Source organism: Phascolarctos cinereus, unplaced genomic scaffold (assembly GCF_003287225.1).
Source record: "Phascolarctos cinereus isolate Bilbo 61053 unplaced genomic scaffold, phaCin_HiC Scaffold_3;HRSCAF=262, whole genome shotgun sequence".
In the NCBI taxonomy this organism is placed as follows: domain Eukaryota; kingdom Metazoa; phylum Chordata; class Mammalia; order Diprotodontia; family Phascolarctidae; genus Phascolarctos; species Phascolarctos cinereus.
The window spans coordinates 192,643,159-192,662,303 of NW_027555736.1; the positions used below are offsets into that span (position 1 = coordinate 192,643,159).

At 37.2% G+C, this 19,145-nt stretch overlaps 1 long non-coding RNA gene and 1 pseudogene across 1 annotated transcript in view; both read left to right on the plus strand.

Annotated features, from left to right (window-relative positions):
- The window catches only part of LOC144456337 (uncharacterized), a 204,106-nt gene that overhangs the window by 13,120 nt on the left and 171,841 nt on the right, over positions 1-19,145 (plus strand). The gene's annotated exons all lie outside the window — the stretch shown is intronic.
- Positions 17,704-18,552, plus strand: LOC110223650 (keratin, type I cytoskeletal 18 pseudogene; annotated as a pseudogene).

Sequence of the window (19,145 nt, forward strand, 5' to 3'; positions counted from 1 at the left end):
TCCTTTGATTTTTTTAGAATTACCAATTTGGTGTTTAATTGGGGATTTAAAATTTGTTCTTTTTCTAGGTTTTTTTTTAATTGCATGCCCAATTCTTTGATAGGTTCTATTTTATTGATGTAAGTGTTAAAGATATAAAATTTCCATTAAGGACCATTTTGGTTGCATCCCACAAAATTTCTCATTGTTGTCATTATCTTTAATGAAACTATTGATTTGTATGTATGACTTGTCCTTTGGCTCACTCATTTTGTTTCCAATTCATTTTTAATTTACATTTCTAAGGTCCTTTATTGAATGTAATTTTTATTGCATTATGGTCTGAAAGGATGTATTTAATATTTCTTCTTTTTTGCAATTGGTTGTGAAATTTTCATGCCATAATACATGGTCAGTTTTTATGAAGGTGTCATGTACAGCTTAGGAAAAAATATACTCCATTCTATTCTCATTCAATTTTTTCCAGAGGTTTTTCATTTCTAACTTTTCTGAAATTCAATCCATCTTCTTAACTTATTTCTTGTTTATTTTATAGTTAGACTTATTTGTTTCTCAGAGGGAAAGGTTGAGGTTCCCCCTTAGTATAGCTTTACTATACTATTTCCTCCTGTAACTCATTTAACGTTTCCTTTTTAAGTATGGATACTGTACCATTTAGTGCATATACATTTATTACTTCATGGTCTATTGTACCTTTTTAGCAAAATGTAGTTTCCTTGCTTCTCTTTTAATTAGGAATATTTTTGCTTTGTCTGAAATTATGATCGCTACCTTTCCTTTTTATGTATGTACCTCATTTGCCATTTTTGCCAATTTTGTTTTTTTAAAGTGTTATTTTCTTCACTATTTTTTGTGCCTCTTTTACCAAGCTAACTTTTTTCATAATTTTCTTGCCTCATTCTTATTTCTTTTCCCAATTTTTCCTCTACCTCTCTTATTTGATTTTTAAAAATCCTTTTTATGCTCCTCTATGAATTCTTGTTGGGCTTGTGTCTGATTCATATATATATATATATATATATATATATATATATATATATATATATATATATATATATATATATATTTTTTTTTTTTTTTTTTTTTGAGGCTTTGCTGGCAGCTGTTTTGACTTAGTTGTCTTCTGATTTTTGTCCCTTGGTTTTCCCTATCACCATGGTAACTTGTTAGGGTCAGATTCTTTTCTGTCATTCTTGTTGTTTGCTCATATTCCCAGCATATTTCTTGACTTTTAACTTGATATCAAAGTTGGGATCTGTCCACCTGGGGGTGGAAAGGCCATTGTCCCTAACATCAGGTTGAGCTAATTCTGGGGATCTGTAAGTTTTCAGTGTTTCCAAAGCGATATAATCTAAGGAAAGGTGTGGTCATTGTTCTCCTAGTCTGTGATCTGGTCTTGGAAGGGACTTTGTTCCTTTGTAGCAGTAAGAATTAGTGCTCCTCCTTGCCCTAGAACTGTGACCTGCTCCTCTCTGTCTTGGAACAAAGACCAGGGCTTCAGCTTCCTTCTGAATGACCACAAGCACTCTTCTCTGTCTTGGAACTGTGACCAGGGCCCGTACTCCCCTGTAGCCAACTAGTGCTCCTTTTCACCTTGGACTTACCACCCAGAACAGCATATGGGCAATGCCACAGGGTTCTGAGCCCAGCACCAGCAAAGGGTCCCCTGTAATCTCTTTCTGACACTCGTCTGCCTCACTCACCGTCTCTGAGGCCCCGAAGCTGCTGCTGCTGCTGCTGAAGCTGCCTTTAAGGCCTGCTGCTGGCGTTGCCACCGTGCACTCCCAGCTGACCATTGCCCTGGTGTGACAGACCTTACCTGCTGACTTCCTAAGTTGTCTTGGGCTGGAAAATTATCCCCCTTTGACCTTTTTTTGTCTCTGCTGCTTCTGTATGAGTTGGGCAGCTCTATAGTTCTTTACTTTTATGGATACCACACATGAGAAATATGGCTGCTACCTCAAAAATCATTTAGTAGAATTAGAAGCCTGTCACATCCCTTCCCCTGAAATTCATCTTATAGCATTGTCTGACTTAAATGGGCCTACTGGGCCTCTAGTTAGCAAAGTTCTCCTGTCTAACTTTGAAAGAATGGGACAATTATTTGAACTCTGAAGTATTTAACACAGTGGAAACTTGACACTCTCCCACCCCTGTTTAGTGATTTTTATAAATAGTGATGCGACTTAAGAGAGGAATGAACAAAACTTTTTCAGCATGTGGCCACCAATCATCTAATCTCATTTTAGATAATGGGAAAGGGTTATTCTGTGCTTTATTTTACTTTTCTTATTTCTGTATGCTTGCATGCACATGTACACAAAAACATGAAACCACCGAAATTATATAATCTTGTTCTTGATTTTCCTGTTACGTTGAGCTTTTCTTATGAAGATGGTGGTGTGGGCTCAAGTCCTGCCACTGATACAGACGAGCTCATTTAATATTTCAGTGCCTTAGTCAGTTCTGTAGAAGTATAAGTTATTGACTATGTCTAAATTGGCAAATACGTGATTCTGCATGGAAAATTCCTTTCAAATTATAGGCCTAAACAAAACCCGCATCCTGTTTCTCCCCAAAAGAAAAGAAAACTAATAATAAATTATGATAAAATTATGATAAACTAATGATAAAATTATGTCACATATCTGTTGTTTTCCAAATCCTCCATTGATTTGCTCTATTCTTCCGTGTTGGATTTAAATTACTTCTTGTTTGGAAAGGCCTTCCCATTCTCTACCCCCCAACACATTCTAAATGTGTGTATGTGTGTGTGTGTGTATACATACATACATATATATACACACATATGTGTGTGCATATATATATATATAGATAGATAGATAGATACAGATATAGATATATATATCTATATCTATATCTTGTTTTTCTCCTCTCCTGTTTTTTAACTACTGCACACCCCCCATTGTCTTGGCCAACCTTCCTACAGCACGTTGATTTTTTTCTTCCTTTCCAAGTTCCATTGTCACCTCCTTCCTCGCTGTCCCACATGCTTAGAACAATCATGTAACACTCTTTCCTTCAATTCACTATTCAAAATGCTCCTCAAATCAGTCCATCTCAGAAAGAAAAGTCTTCCCTTTCTAATCTCAGATCTTCATCTTAGTCCATGTGGGCTACAAAAAAATTTAAAAAACCATCAAAAGAGAAATATATTTAGGTTATACCTTTCTCTTTAAAATGTCACAGCATGAGCTATCTCATTTCCATGTTCTTTAGAACACCTTTTAGATAATTAATAATTTTTTAAAAGTCAACAATCTATGGAAAAAACAGACTTGTTCTAAGTCACTAAAGGTTTGTGTGTGTGTCATATATGCATGTGTGTGTGTACTGCCATCTGGCTTCTGAACTATATTTAGTCATATGTAGATTCAGAGATCATAAATATTCCAGGAGAGATGTATGGCCAACTCTTGATGATCTGGGGCAATCTGCAACAGAGATAGCATGGATAATTGAAACCCACAAATAATGTTCAAATCTCATTTTAGTCAAGGGTGTTAACCTTTTCCCCTATTGAACTCTTTACCAGAGCTGCTGACAAGTAGTGAAACTGATGACATTGCAAGAATGTATGTGAGATCAGACACTATTGAAAATATTTCTTTAGGAATTGTTTAGGAATATCAAAGAGCATTCTGGGTCTGACTATACCAGATGGAATTAAGACATTGGTCTAGTACCCAGCGGGATAACATCATCTTTGCGTATCATTAGAAAGTGGTCAAAGGAGAAATAAAAATCTGTGATTCTTGAAAAATTTGCTTTATTGTCATTTTGCTGTTTGGTATTTAGCATATTCCTGAAATATTCCTTAATTTTCAGAATCCCACATAGAACACTTCGAGGATTTCCTTCCCTTCTTCCCTCCCTCCCATTCTCTTTTGCTCCTTTCTCCCTCTCTGTCTCTTTCTTTCCTTCTCTATTTCACTGTCCTTCCCTTTTCTTCTCCCTCTCCCCTTTATTCTTCTGTTCCTCAACAAATATTCACCGAATGCTTAATAGAATGGTGGCATATCACAGTGACAGAAAGAGCAGAGACCTTGAAATTGGTGGGCCTGGGTTTAAATCTTGCTTTTTACCTACTATCTGTTTGACCTTGGGCAAGTCATTTAACCTGTATGGTTCTCAGTTTCCTCATCGGCAAACCAATGTGGTTAGATTAAATGGCTTCTGATGTCCCTTCCAGCTCTAATCTATGATCCTATAATGTGGGCAAGGCACTGTGCTAATAACTGAGTTCTGGGTTATTTCCAATGTACTGGATTCTTTTTTTATTACCCACAATGGGGCTCATCAGCAAAGGCTTTTTACTAGGGTAAAAAAAAAAGTGTTACATTTGTCATTTCTGAACAGTATTACTTCCATCAACCTTGAATTACAGGAAAAATCTCCTATACTTAGCCATTCTTTGCATCATCATCATCATTATTCCAGTCTTTCCAAAAGGGAGCTGAGAGTGCTTAGTTTAATGCCAGCTGTGATTTGCATGCTCATAGATGGGTTGAAGTTTCAGAAATTAAATGTCGGGATGTAAAATTTTCTTGAAGGAAGAAAGTATGATTGCATCGAACTTTCCAAGTACAATCAAAGTCTAAAGGAAATATAATTATTATTGTCGGTTTATCACCTCAAACATGTTGTTGTAAATGTCATTATATCAGATGAGTTTGGTAACAGGTTTTCCATTTTGCACTTTATTTGACAAGGTGATTCATTGTTTAGAGCCGTTTAAGATGTCAGTCCTTCTGGAAGGAATTGAGGCTGAGCTGATGTGCATAAGAACATTCCTCCATCAAAGTATATGATTAAAGAAGGTTATTCTCCTGAAATATTGTTTTCCAACTTGCTTTGAATAAGAGTGGCTTTTTATCGAGATATCATTTATCACAGCTCACTACATCTGGAAAACTGCATGTATACTAGAGTTGCTCTGTGGGGTACTTGCTGCATATAGTTTTGCTCATGGAGACCATCTTGGATAAGTTTGTGTTCCGACAGAATCTCCACCCTTTTCTCCCCATAGAATGTTAGCTCCTAGTGAGCAAGGACTATTTTATTTTTGTTTTTGTACCCCTAGAACCTAGCATAAGGTTTATGAAAGTAGATACTTAATAAATACTTGTTGAGCTAGATTGAATTGAATTGTGTCCCTGAAGGATTTCCAGTGATTGATGCCATCTATCCAGAAAGTAAATCAAATATTCCTCTATTAAGTTTAACTTAGATACTTCATTATGGAATTGACTCTGAGTTCTCTATGGCTATTGGCAATAGAGCATGTGTTCTGATATGTCACCACCAAGCTAGAAAAGGTGTTATATTTGGAGCCAAGAGGAACTTGGTTCTAATCCTGGCTCGGCAATTTACTACTTATGGGACCTTGAACAATATGCTTTACCTCCCCGATCCTTGGTTTTCTCACCTGTTCAATGACAGATGAGCGTTGAAGTGACTCTCTCTAAATCTATGATCTTATGATTGTATGTCTGTCATGTGAGGATCAACCTTGCTAAACTAACCAAGGGGTTAAGTATCAATTGATAATCTTTTTTTTTTTAGCCACAATTCAGGAAGAACTACAGATTCAATTTAATTCAACTAAGATCTATCTATTAGGCACTGTCTATAGGCAAGACAGTATGTAAGGTATTAGATACCCAAAGAAAGGAAGTAGGAACTTGGAAAAAAATCTTATCTTTATCAAGGGAATGAATTGAAAAAGTGGTATGTCAGAGTTAGAAGATTTTCCTCCAGGTTGTTGACACCCAAAATACATCCTCTGCTAGGCTGATGTAGTTCTGAAATTCACTTATTGATAACTCCTTCCCTTGGGTTCAGCATTTCTTCCACGAGGCTCTTCTTTTAAAGTGCTCTCTCTAGAAGAGAGAATGGGATCATCCCTGAATGTGAGTGAGTCTATTATATAATTTCATCCCTGAAATGACTTGCTGGCGAAGGAGAGGTTGGGGCTGGTGGAGTGAAACTTCAACGATTTCAAATTTTGACCTGTGGTTATCTTTGATATCTCGATCTTGGGTTCCTCTTACCTTGTTTAGGTGCTGTGTGGGGACAGGCAGCAACTTTATGGAGTCCCAGCCACTCTAATGACTGATGGGGATATCTCCCTACATGTCTGCTTAGGTCTCCCTGGTTCTTCGTATTCACACTGTTGAGATGTGTTGGGGGATGGGTGGTTTCCCTAAGAGGGGCAGCATAGACTGATTGATCATTAGTGATGTGGGGTCACTTGGGTGTAAGGAGATATAGATTCTATAAAGGTTAGGGAGCCAGAAATTAGAGTTCACATTTTAGACTATTGAATCCTCTCTGCATTGTTCTTACCTTTGGTGTAGAATAGGGATAACTGCATCACCAACTATAAAGTGTCAAGTAAAGATCAAACATGCCAGATATAATGATAAAAGTGGCAGAAAAGAGTTGATATCTACACAAGCAGGGGTGCATGCTGCTGGTACTAATACAGGCTAGTTTTCCTCTTTAGTATTGTACCTCACATGAGTCCTAAACAACAACATCAAAAATGGAAAGGTGAGCATCAGTGCTTACACGCCTCCCAGAAGTATGGTCTGCAATAGCTGCTCAGCGTGCAATCTTAGCCTAAGCCACCAGGTGCTACTCTGAACATGTTATGACTTCTAGGTCTCTTTTGTGCGTGTGCAAACTTAGGTTGCAGGCCTAGCCCTTGTGCATATATCTAGATTAGAAGCACTCTCTTCTTTCCAATGCTGCTTGGGTTCCTCTCCCCTTAATCTAGGGTTTAAAATATAAAATCATTAACGTATAATATTTCACAAATTTATTATACTTGGCTCATATTGCCTCCATCCTATTAAGATTCTTATCTCCTTTCAAATTACATGTGACCCAAAGTAAAATACACTAGTAGTATAGCTTAAAAATACATTTACTTGATGAGATTGGAATTTTGAAAGATGCAACATTAACACTTTAAGCAGCTGGGTGACACTCTAGTAAAAGGTCTTTTAATTTCCACTCCCAGAAACTCTAAATTGTCAAGGGGACAGTCATATCTGGGGCATTTATAAAGGAGAGTAATTATCGTCATACATAGGGGAAAAGGGATGGTCTTATCCTATGGTGAGTGGAACCCTCATTCTGACTTCTATAGAGACAACTGCTATTATGTACCAACTGCCAGGTAAACTGTGGAATAAGAGGTCATCAGTGATTCTTTCCGCTGATTCTAACATTACCCTCTTCTTCCCACTACAGCTCGGGGCATCAGCTATTCATTCTGCAAACTCATCAAACATCTCGGTTCACTAAGACACGACTTTCCTTTTGTTCTGCTCTTGTTGAGTGCCCTGTCCACACAGCCATGAAGCTGGTATTGGCAGTGGTTGGAAACCTGCTAACTCAGAACCCCTGATACATAGGAGAGACAAATACAGTAAGCTTTATGAGCTATTTTAAGTGTCTGGCTCATGCTTTTGCAGCAGTCAAATTCTTTGACTTTCTTCTGTTCCTTCTATTTGTCAAGAAAAATGGATCAGAAAATACTTGTATCTTGCTATAACTGAAATAATCAACAAGGTTTGGCCCTGCCCTGTGGGACCCTGTAAAGCACAAAGGGGTGATGATCTGTGTCAGAGGAGGGGAGTACTTAATAAAATTATGAATGTTTTGATATGCCAAAGGAACTTTTCTTGAAGCAAGAGTTTCAGGATTCATGGTTATGATATAGTACAGGGTCTCTTACACTTTTTCCACTCACAACCCTTTTTCATGCTTCAGCAATGTTTACCAGTGTTGTGTGGTCTGAGGGCATGTGCAGTGCAAAGTGCGTGTGCTTTGTGTTCAGAATCAAGGCTGCAATGAAGTTGTGCAATGCAACTTGGGCAAGCACTTCCCAGAAACACCTCAGATTCATTACATGTTTGATTTTGAATTAATTTTTTTTATCATTGCATGTTCAGAAACCTTTTGCTATTGCCAAATTTTTCACAAGTCACGAGCCACAGTTTAAGAAATAAGTAGACAAACTCTGCATTTGATCTAAAATAGCTTGCCTTGCTTTTGGTTATCATTCATTAGGGCCTGATGTGTTAGGAAATAGAAAATGAAGCACATTATTTCTGGGCATTGAATATGTCAAAATGGACCAAGGTGTTCTGATTAGTATTTACCATATCATCAAAATTTCCTCCCTGAAAAGAATAGGTTTGAGATGAGGCTGCTTTTCAGGTTGTGAGGATTGGTCCTAGAACAAGATGCTTGCCTTCCACTGTGCTTAGTATGATCTAACTGATATACTATTGGTTTGTGCTAAATTTAGATATTCTTCAAAATGTCACCCAGATCTACAAATCAGGAATTTCTTATATTAGGTGAAATTCCATAGGAAAATTACAAGTTGAAAGATAAAACATCTCTTCACAAACCCCCATGCACTCAGGTTTGTTATTAATCACTACTATTGCCCCTATGAAGAGCCGGTCTGGGAGCCAGATAGATGTGGGTTCAGGTCCCTCTTCTGTTGTATACTCGTTGTGGGACTCCATGTAAATCATCTGACCTATGGGTGCCCCAGGACAATTCTTTAAGGCTATCATTTGCAGGGTGGGTGCTTATCTCTATTAGTCTAGGAAGTCCTTCCTCAAGAACCTTCCACACCACTAAAATAACATGGTTAGTAGTAGTAATAATGAGGAGAACAATGATGATGGTGATGATGGTGGTGGTGGTGGTGGTGGTGGTGATGATAATAATGGTGATAATTAGCAATAGCAATGAGTAGTAGATAGACGAGCAACTTAGCAGGCATGAAAATGGGTTTAAATCTCACTCTCTCACATACAAGCTATGTGACCATGAGCAGGTCACTTGATTTCTCAGTGCCCCATGAGGATTCTTTAAGACTATGCGTCACAGTTCAGTTGCTAATCTGAATTGGTAAAAGGAAATTCCATAAGGAGATAAAATCACAATACTGGATGAAAAAAGAAAAAAAGAAAAAGAAAAAATTAAATATAGAGAGTTTTTATATAGAACTTTAAGGTTTGCAAGGTACTTTGTATAGGATCATAAATATATAGAGCTGTATTGGACTTTAAAGGTCAACTAGTACAATCCTTTCATTTTATGGGGGAGGAAACTGAGGTTCAGGTGACTTGCCCAGAGTCACACAGCTAGAAATTTTAAAGTATTTTTCTGGTGTGATGTTTGGAATTTAGATGAACAAAAATAACTAAATACCTTCTAAGTTTTATTTTATTTTAAATGTACTGATCAAAGTTTCCAGTTAATATATGTTTCAGGTAGAGTTGGATTTTCTTCTAGTGAGAAATGTAGTTTATAAAATTCAAGAATATAAAATATCAGAAACCACAACATACTTGTGTGTAAATATGGCTATGTAGCCAGATTGGATACACTGCAATAGAGGCAAATTAGCAATGTTTTTTAAAACTCACAATAAATATTTTCTCGATGGAGGATGGGGAAGACATATAAATGGAAGGTAAGAGGAATATGGTCTCTTCTTTCTTGCCAACTCCAAAACTGGAAATTTAAAATAGGGTCTGAAAGTAGAAACACTGTTTTTCCTTAAAAAAGAAAATTTATCTTATGGATAAACAGAACAGTAATTTTGGTGCTTACTGGATGGTAGCACAGCTGTTCTAGCTCACATGTCTAGTCTTGCTAAGAGAAAACTCCTGATCTGGGATCTCCTGAACTGGGTCCATGAAAATCATTTCTTGCTCCTTTACGATGAGGATTTGAAAAGAATTTACTCAATCAAATAAGAGACTGAACAGGGAACATCAGCTCAGAATGAAGCCAGGTGCTTTTAAAGATAGTGCACCTAAGCCTAAGGGCTTCTACTGGCTGACTAGACGCACCTGCTATTGTTTGAGTCATAAAAGAACTGAATTATTCTCTGAGCCTATGGCTAAAGGCCACAAGTAGCTACAATTTACCACAGTACTAGTGGATGATAGCAGTGAAAAAACAGGAAAGGTTAAGGAGAGAGCACCGCGAGGAATGCATCCTTAGATAATGGCACAACAGAATGTGTATCTGAGCAGAGGTCATCTTGGAGAGAGAGAGGGAGAGCGCATGAACAGATTTAGGTTCTGTCTGGGTCTCATCATGTCTATTAGTTGCTTTCTGTGTTATAGCTAATAAAGCTCTAGTCTTGAAAGGTCAGTAAGACCTAGGTTCAAACTCATATATAACTAGACACATGATCATGTGTTAAGTCCCTATGACCTTTCTGAGCTTTAGTTTTATTATTTGTCATATTGGGACAATAATGTTTACCTTACAGAGTTATTGTGAGGGTCAAACGAGATAGTGTACATAAAATACTTTGCAAACCTTGAAGTGCCATATAACTAGCTGTTATTATTATAAAAGAATGAACAATACCATAAGAAGAAAGTGAAGGATCTCTAAGAATGAAGATGGAAAGAATTTAAAATGTTTGAGTATAACAGACAACATTTTCATCTCTTCTTTCACATTGGGATATTAGAAAGAAAAAGAGGGAATGGGAAGTGAATAGTCAACTATATCTGGTGCTTAAATTATGCTATAATTTTGGGGATTGTGATTTAAGACATAAGAATTACGAGTCATTGGATAAGAATGGAATGCATCTCATAAGGCCTGGGAAGAATGCATTTCCTGAAGACTTGGTGATATGATCAAGAGGACATTATGCTGAAATGGAAGATGATGAAGATAAAGCCCCAGATAAAACTAAATATACATATTGATGACATAGAAGAATAATGATGGGAAGAGTTCTCCTGCTCTCTGGAGAAAATAACTAGAAAGAGGATCAGGAACCATATTTGTGGTTTTGGTTTTGCAAAATTAGGGGGGAAATGGAATTTGAGATTGCAATGAAAAGAAATATAACTTAGTAAGTATCATCAAAACTATTGTAGGTGAAATAGCACTCATCATTGAATCATGTACCATATGTAAAAGAACTACTGTAGATAGGGTTCCAGTATCACTTCATTGCAGAAGATAGACAGCTTTGTGTGGAAATTTGTAAACCTAATTGGAAAAGCTGGGTAGAAAGCATTTCTCTAAAAACCCACAGTGAGAGAATGCACAACTTCCCCTGGGCAGCCCATAACATGTCTGGATAATTCTAATTGTTATGAAAATTTTCCCTCAAAGTGAAATTTATCTCTTTACTACTCCCAGCCATAGTTCGTAGTTCTTCAGTCAATGATCAAACCTTTATTAAATATTTGCTTCCCATGTACTAGGCTAAGCCCTGCCTTTTGGAAAGAAAAATAATGATAATGTTAGGCAACTCTGAGCAAATCGCCCATTCCTGGAGCTCTCTACTAGAAGATTAATTTCCAGGATTATATCAAACTATTTCTGACTACACTTTGTTTTCAGTCATTCAGCTGGTTCTTAATTCACCTTCTTATCTGTTCCATATTTCCCCTTTTTGTCCCCAAAATAACATAGAATATTTTGTCAAATGCTTTGCTAAAATTCAAGCAAATGGTACTTATAGCATTTCCTTCATCTACCAGTCATGACCTATTCTTGATGAAGGCACAGGAACTCTTTGTGGCTTTTTCCTTTCCTAGATGCTCACGAAACATCTCTTTAATAGAACTGAAGTCAAATTCAGTGGCCTTATTTTATAGACTTAACCATCTTTCCTTTTTGTAAATGGGATAATATTTGCCCTTTTCCAGTCCTGTAGTACTTTGCCTATCTTTCAAAGATCACTGACGATGGCTCAGCAACCACATTAGCTAATTCTTTCAGTACCCTAGGATATATTTCATTTGATCCAAGTGACATGAACTAGTTAGCACTAGTGGTGCTAGTGGTACGGTGACTAGAGCGCTAGCCTTGGAGCCAGGAACACATGAGTTAAAATCTGGCCTCAGAGACTTACTATGATCTCCAGCAAGTCACTTAACCTCTCTCAGCCTAAGTTTCCTTATCTGTAAAATGGGGATAACAATAGCATCTAGCTCCAAGGGTTGTTTTGAGGATCAAATGAGATAACATATGCAAAACACATTTTAAACATTAAATGCTTTGATGATAATGGCTGACATATTCTCTCCTGACATCTTGAGTTTCAACTACATTACTATAGATATGTTTTGTTTATTTCCTTTCCAGTCCAAAAGTTCTTTTCCTCAGGAAAGAAAATAGAAACAAAATAAGAGCTGAACAACTCTGCTTCCTCTCCATCATTTGTTATCGTCATACCATTCATTCCAAGTCATTATCCTACCTCTTTTTGATTCACATCTTTTCACCAAAATAAAACACACACATAGACACACACACACACATACACACACACACCCCCTGCCACCACCATCACCACTACCACCTATTTTTTGTTCTCCTTATGTTTCCTAATGTACCTCAGCTAACCCTGAATAAAATTCCATTCTGCAAATCCTATTTTTATACAGCTGTGTCATGTTTTTGTATTCATTCTTCATTACCTGCCCTCGCTTCCATTTTTCCATATGTTTTTAAAATCTAATTTGGTCAATGAGTTCCCTGATCCTTTGGCTTAGCTTTAAAATAGAAGGTAGCTTAAGAGAGACTTTCAAGAGAATCTCTTTTAAGATGGGAGACTCTCAAAAATGAAATTTTTATGATATAATCACAGATGATCCCAATAAAGAAATATTGGGAGAAATATCTGATAAGATGGATTTGGCTGCCCAGGCAGCTATCTTGTGAGCTTATATTGTAAAAGGAAGTGTACCAAAATGGAATCAGGGGCAACTAACTAAGGAAGAAGGCAAAAAGAATGTCACAGAAATATAAAAATAGTTTCAGCAAGGCTAATACCCAGAATGAGTGGAGGCTTATTAAAAATAACAAGGATACCAAAAAGGACTTTCCAAAATCTGTGTTCAGGGCAAAAAGAAGAAAAAAGAAGTGTTAGGACCTGTTTGAAATAGATGGTGTACTGTTTGTGGACAATAGAATTGAAACTCTATATTAGAGCTGGATGGAACCTCAGAGCCCACTAAGTCTGATGCTATCAAGTCAATAAGCATGTATTAAGCAACTACTATGCGCCATGGATATAAAGTGACCTGCCCATGGTCACACAGATAATAAGCACCAGAGGTGAAATTTGAACCTAGATCCTCTGTCGCTAGAGCTAAGACTTCTTTCCACAGGACTTTATTACTAATTTGCTTTTATCTCTTCAGTCACGGAAAATGATCCTCACACTGGGGGGAGGGGAGGACCCAAAAGAACACATATAACTAGGAGAAAACTGAAACCACAGGGGTCAGAAGGTAGTAAGAAAGCACTCAACTACTCTTAGTTCAAGTCTGCCGGGCCAGATGAAATGAAAAACAGCAAAATTTCATATTTAAAACATACATTAAGATTTACAGAGCATTTCATTCATAGTAACTCCATTAAAAAGGTAAGGCAATCCTTATTACCTCATTTTATAGGTGAGGAAACAGAAGCCAGAGAAATCGTGGGTCATTCAATGCAGTGTTGACATAGGTTATGTATGTTGGAACAAAGATTTGAAATGGGGCTCCTGATTCCTAAGTACTTAACAAACTTATATAAATGAAGTGAAAGTATATTCCACTTAACTATAGGCTAGAAAGCTTTATTAAATTAATAGTTTGTGACTGCTTTAAAAAAATGCAATAGTGATCAGGAGCTTGGATGGGTTCATTAAGAACAAATCATGCCAGACTCGCCTCATTCTACCTCCCCCTTTTTTTTTTCCTTAAACAGAATTGCTAGACTGATAAACCAATGAAACACTCTCTACTTAATGATAGGTACTTCGATTTCAGTAAGGGATCAAACAAAATCTATGATATTTTTGTAGACAACATAGAACAATATGGGCTGAATGATAGCATGGTTAGATGGATTCAAAATAGTCTGAATGATTATACCCAAAGAATCTTCATACATGTCAACAATATCTCATGACATGCTGTGGTACCCAGTCCTCTGCCCTGAGTTGTTCATCTTTTCTCTCAGTGACTTCATTGAAGATATAATTGATATGCTTCTCAAAGCTACAAAAGACTTAAGAGGGTAGGGGAGAGTTGGTTCACTGGATGACAGAATTGGGAAGCTGAAAAGGCTTGATAGGTTTGCATAACAGCCCAAACCTACCAAGATGAGAATGAATAGGCACAAATGTAAAGTTCTGTGATTGAGGTAAAGAAAAATCAGCTGCATAAGAATGGAATGAAGAGATATGTTTAAAAAAAAGGAAAGAGAAATGGGTCTTAATTGACTGGAAGATCAATATAAATCAAAGGGTGATATGGCTACTAAAGTAGACAATGTGATCCTAGACACATTAATTAAAATATAATTTCCATTTCAGGGTGGTAATAATTCCACCCTACAATGCATTAGTCACACTTGGAACATTATACTCAGTTATGGATCTCCTGCTTTAAGAGGGACATTGACAATACTTCTGGAGCTTGTCCAGTTTAGGGCAATCAGCATGCCGATGTGACATGAAACCATATCATGTAGGAAATGTCTGAAGGGAATGAGGATATTTTACCTAAAGGAGAGAAGACTTAAGTGGGGAAATGATAATCATCTTCAACTATCTATGGGTTGTGATGCTTAAATATATTCAGAGTTGATCTGTTTCACTAAAGTGGGTAGTAAAAAACAATGGGAAGAAGTTATAGTGAGGTGAATTTCCGTTAAATATAAGGAAGACATTGATGTGTTCCTTGGATTTAGAGCTGGAGAGAACCTTAGAGAGTATGCCATCTTTCTGGTCTTCTAGTGTTATGTTCCCTTCCACTTGCTTGAAGATTAGCCACACTGGCCTCTTTGCGTTTCTTGCACATAGGACTCCATTTTCCAACTGTGTCATGGCTGTTCTCTATGCCAGTATTACTATTCCTTCTCACCCCATCCTTCAGACTTCCTTCAAGTCTCAACTCATAGATTTCCCTTTTCAGGTGTTTCCTGGTCCCCCAACCCACCACCCAGATGCTAGTAATGCCTTCCCTCTCAGCTTATCTTCTATTTGTACTGTAAATATCTTGTATATGATTTTTGACATGACTTTCCCACATTGAAATGTAAGCTCCTTGAGGGCAGGACCTGTGTTTTTGTCTTTTTTTTGTATCTCCAGTATGGGGGCACAGTGTCTGACCCATAGTAAATACTTTTTTTAAAAATTAAGTTTTATTTACATCCCTCTCTCCTGCCCCAATAAAAGAATAAAACCCCTGGTTACAAACATGTCTGGTCAAGCAAAACAAATTCCCACATTAGCCATGTGATATATGTGTGTATGTATACATATACGCATAATCTTTTTTTTTTCTGCTTTTTGGTGAGGCAATCAGGATTAAATGACCTGCCCAGGTCACACAGCTAGTACATGTCAAGTGTCTGAGGTCTAACTTGAACTCAGGTCCTCCTGACTCTAAGGCTGGAGCTCTATCCATTGCACCACCTAGCTGCCCCACATACACACATAATCTTGATCTGTAATTTGAGTCCAACACTTCTGTAACAGGAGGTGAGTAGCGCATTTTATCATGAATCCCCTGGAATCATGGTTAGTCATTGTGTTGATCAGAGTTCTGAGTCTTTCAAAGTTGTTATCTTTACAATATTGTACAAAATTTTCTTCTGTTTCTCCTCACTTCATTGTACAGTGGTTTATAAAAGTCTTTCCCAGTTTCTCAGAAGTTATTCCCTTCATTTCTTGTAGTACAATAGTATTCCATCACCTTCATATATTATAACTTGTTTAGCCATTCCCCGGTTGATGGTCACCTCCCTCTCAGTTTCCAATTCTTTGCCACTGTACAAGGAGCTGCTATCTTTGGCACATATAGATCTTTTCCCTTCTTTCTTTGATCTCTTTGGCATATAGACCTTGTGATGATATTGCTGGGTAAAAGGGAATGCACAGTTTAGTGGCTTTTTTGGAATAGCTTCAAATTGCTTCCCAGAATGGCTTGACCATTTTATAGCTTCATCAGCAGTGCGTTAATGTACCTCTTTCCCCATACCCCCCCAGCATTTGTTGATTTCCCTTTTTAGTCAACTTTGTTAATCTGATAGGTATATGATGAAACCTCAAGGGTTGTTTTAATTTGCAGTTCTCTAATTAATGGTGATTTGGAGCACTCTTTAAAAAAATTTTCACTATTGATACCTGAAATTTTTCCCTCTGAAAATTTTTGTATCTTATAACTATCAATTGGGGAATGGTTCCCATTCTTTGGATCAATTCCATACATACATACATACATACATACATATATACATATATATGTATGTACATATATGTATATATATGCACACACACACACACACATGTATATATGAATATATGTCCATATATAGATAGATATTTGTCAGAGAAACTTGCTGCAAATAGTATTCCCATTTACCTATATTTCTTTTAATTTTAGCTGTATTGATTTATTATTCAAAAACTTTAAAATTTTACATGATTAAAATTGTTCATTTTACCTTCTGTATTCCTCTCTCTTGTTTTTCCATGATCTCTTCACCTATCCAGGGCAGCTGGATGCCCCAGTGGATAGTGACTGGGACTGGAGTCAGAAAGACTCATCTTCCTGAATTCAAATCTGGCCTCAGACATTTACTTGTGTGATCCTGGGCAAGTCACTTAACCCTGTTTGCCTCAGTTTTCTCATCCGTAAAATTTGCTGGAGAAGGAAATGGCAAACCACTTAAGTATCTTTGCCAAGAAAACCTCAAAAGAGGGCACAGTCAGACACGACTGAAAAACAACTAAACAACAAAACTTCGACTATCCATAGATTTTTTTTTCCCTTGCCCCTTTAATTTGTGTGTAACATCACTCATGTTTAAATCACATACCCATTTGGAGCTTATCTTGATATACGGTGTGAGATGTTGGTCTAGACTTAAATTTTGCCATACTGCTTTCCAACAGTTTTTGTCAAGTGGCGAATTCTTGTCCCAGTAGTTGGAATCTTTGGGTTATGAATCACTAAGCTACCATACTCATTTACTCCTGTATATTATGTACCTAATTTGTTCCACTGATCAACCTAGCTCTTTCTTGCCCAGTACTGAATCGTTATGATGATTACTCCTTTGTAGTGTAGTTGGAGATCTGGTACTGCTAGGCCCTTTTCCTTCTCACCTTTTTTCATCATTTCTCTTGAGATTCTTGACCTCTTATTTCCTCCAGATGAATTTTTTTCTAGTTCCATGAAGTAATCTTTTGGTGGTTTAATTGGCATGGTAATGAAAAATAATTTCATTAGGTAGAATTCTAATTTTTATTATATTGGCTTGGCCTACCTGTGAGGAATTAGTATTTCCTCAGTTATTTAGATGTCTTTATTTGTGTAAAGAGTATTATATAATTGTGTTCATATAATTCCTGTGTATATCTTGGCAAATATACTCTCCATATTATATACTTTCTGCAGTTATTTTAAATGAGATTTCTCATTGGAAAGGCTTCTAGTTTATCCTCATTATGTATTACGTTGGCTCTTGTTTTAGATAGATATTATTTATCATACTAAAAAAGGATTTTTGTTATTTCTATGATTACTGTTTTAAATAGGAATAGCTGTTGTATTTTGTCATAAGCTTTTTATGCATCTGTAGATACAATATGATTTTTTTTTTATGATCAGTTATGGCCATCTGGCTGCTGATGACTTCAGAGTTGAGTATGGACCAGAGCTGGCCATGAGACAAACTGTAGAAAGCAATATTCATGGTCTCCAGGAGGCCATTGATGACCCCTATGTGACCAGGCTGCAACTGGAGGCAATGATTGGAACCCTGAAGGAAGAACTGCTCTTCATGAAGAAAAACCATGAAGAGGAGATAAATTCTCTATAAGCTCAGATTATAGGCTCTGGGCTGATATGGAGGTAGAATTCTAATTCAAGTCCCAAATCCCAGGACTTGAGAAAGGTCATGGCTGATATCCAGGCTGAGTATGATGCCCTGGCTAAGAAAAAACAGAGGCTCTTGATAAGTACTGGTCCCAGCAGATTGAGGAGAGCACTGTGGTGGTCAACATAAGATCTGGGGAGGTAGAATCTTATATAAATACTGTCACTGAGCTGAAACATATAGTCCAGTCCCCAGAGATCAACTGGGACTCCCTTCAAAATCTAAAAGCCAGCTTGGAAGATAGCCTGAGAGAGGTGGAGACCTGCTATGCTGTACAAATGGAACAAATCAGTGCAGCCCTGGTACCCCTTGAGACAGAGCTGGGGCAGGCATTCACAAAGAGGTAGTATGTGGCACAGGAATTTGAGATCCTGATCAACATCAAGGTCAGCCTGGAAGTAGAGATCAATACCTATCACAACTTGCTGAAGGACGAGGGGGGACTTTGGTCTTGTTCATATGTTGGACAGCAACAACTGTTCCTTGTGAAGCTTCCATAAGACTAGCACCTGGAGGATTGTCGACGACAAAGTGGTGGTGGAGACCAATGACACCAAGGTCCTGCAGCATTAGTGCCATAAACTGAGGACCTAGGCTTAGGCAGGAAGTTAATAAAAGCTTATTGGTTACCTGGGGAAAAAAAAAACGAACCACATGCACTCCTTTTATTGCCATTTATTAATCTCCAGTGGCCAATCAGACCTAACTTTTCTGAAATTCTATTCATCCCCTAAGCTTCTTTCTTTTTATTTATTAATTTTATTATATTTATCTGGGTCTGAAAGGGATAAATTGAGGTTCCTCACTATTATAGTTTTACTGATTATTTATTTCTATAACTCATTTAGCTTTTCCTTTAATTATTTAGATGCTATGCCATTTGGTTTAGTACTGATATTAATTCATTGTTTGTGGTACCTTTCAGCAAAATACAGTTGACTTGTTTATCTCTTAAAAGATTTAGAGCTGAAAGGGATCTCAGGGGCCATGTAGTCCAACCCCTTGGTTGTACAGATGAGGAAACTGATACAGAGAGGTTAAATAACATGCCCAGGGTAACATAACTAATAAATATCTGAAGATTTTGAACCTAGATTGTCTTGACTCCAAGTCTAACATTCTATCCAGAATTGCACTTAAAAGGATACTTGGCCAAGAGCTGGCTG